Below are 1,733 nucleotides of genomic sequence, written 5' to 3'. Positions count from 1 at the left end.
AACACAAACATTACTTGTTAATTCTCAACTTCCTAACCAATAACCATCTTCCAAAAATAACCTCTAATATATTTTTAATATCCCCTCAAGCAGGTGAGTGATAATTTTCACTCTCGAGCTTGGAATTGATTTGAAGTGATGGGGGTCAATTCAACAAGGTAGTCCACCTACACCCCCTTGATTTATGCTATGATCATCACCATCCTTAGCCATAGTGTAAGATTTCTCACTTTGATGATTGATGCATGATGATTCTTTCTTGAATCTTGGAATAATAAAATCATAAGTAGAAGTGGTCGAATAATTATGCTCTAATACCATGTTAAAATATGGTAAGAGCCATGGATAAAAGATATCTTCATGATGAAACAAGAAAGATGAAAAAATAATGAAAAGAGAAAGAAAAGCTTGAAGAAGCAAGAAAGGAAAAGAAAAGGAGAATCAAAGTCTTCATTGAAATGTAACATCTCTCATTATTGTCATTGAATTGAACTAATAAGAAAAGAGTCAATATGACTTATTTATACAAGAGAAAAGATGAAAAAAAAGCTTGTAAAACAAGTAACTAACACAAACATAACTTGTTAATTCTCAACTTCCTAACCAATAACCATCTTCCAAAAATAACCTCTAATATATTTTTAATATCCCCCTCAAGCAGGTGAGTGATAATTTTCACTCTCGAGCTTGGAATTGATTTGAAGTGATGGGGATCACTTCAACAAGGTAGTCCACCTACACCTCCTTGATTTATGCTATGATCATCACCATCCTTAGCCGTAGTGTAAGATTCCTCACTTTGATGATTGATGCATGATGATGATTCTTTCTTGAATCTTGGAATGATAAAATCATAAGTGGAAGTGATCGAATAATTATGCTCTGATACCATGTTAAAATATGGTAAAAGCCATGTATAAGAGATATCTTCATGATAAAACAAGAAAGATGAAAAAATAATGAAAAGAGAAAGAAAAGCTTGAAGAAGCAAGAAAGGAAAAGAAAAGGAGAATCAAAGTCTTCATTGAAATGTAACATCTCTCATTATTGTCATTGAATTGAACTAATAAGAAAAGAGTCAATATGACTTATTTATACAAGAGAAAAGATGGAAAAAAGCTTGTAAAATAAGTAACTAACACAAACATAACTTGTTAATTCTCAACTTCCTAACTGTAACGCCCCGAAAAATACTCTTTATTTATTACGCGGAAAAGTGAGTAAATTTTTTTGTTTGTATTGGTGATATAAAATTGTTTCCTTTTAAAAACATTTCTTTTCTGGGACATCACTTTAAGTAACATATAACGCGGAAATCAAAACCGGTTACCTAACGGTAACTGAAATGATACAACATTTCCTGAATATACATCTTCATAGATATAAAAGATCATAAGTACTTAATATACATATCCAACAAGAAAGGGCGGAAATATTAATCATCGCCAAAAGACACAAAACAAAGACATGAACAAGCTGAAGCTGTCAGTGTTTCAAAAGTCACAAAATGATAAGCAACTCCTAGTGGCTAACTCCAAAGCTAGGGTACTGCCTCTCCTCAATTCATCATGCCCCTTCCTGGAACATCACGGACGGGTAGCTCCAAATCCGAGCAAAGCTGTCTATCTGACGAGCACACGTCCGAAAAGCAAGCAATAGAAAAGAAGAGAAATAGAGAGAGTAAGACATCTAATGAATATAATTCATTGATGGCGTGAGCATTCTTCAAACCA

The sequence above is a fragment of the Lupinus angustifolius genome, chromosome LG04, assembly GCF_001865875.1.
Source record: "Lupinus angustifolius cultivar Tanjil chromosome LG04, LupAngTanjil_v1.0, whole genome shotgun sequence".
Classification (NCBI taxonomy): domain Eukaryota; kingdom Viridiplantae; phylum Streptophyta; class Magnoliopsida; order Fabales; family Fabaceae; genus Lupinus; species Lupinus angustifolius.
The sequence above is the reverse complement of the archived record's forward strand: the minus strand, read 5'-3'. Positions refer to the sequence as shown.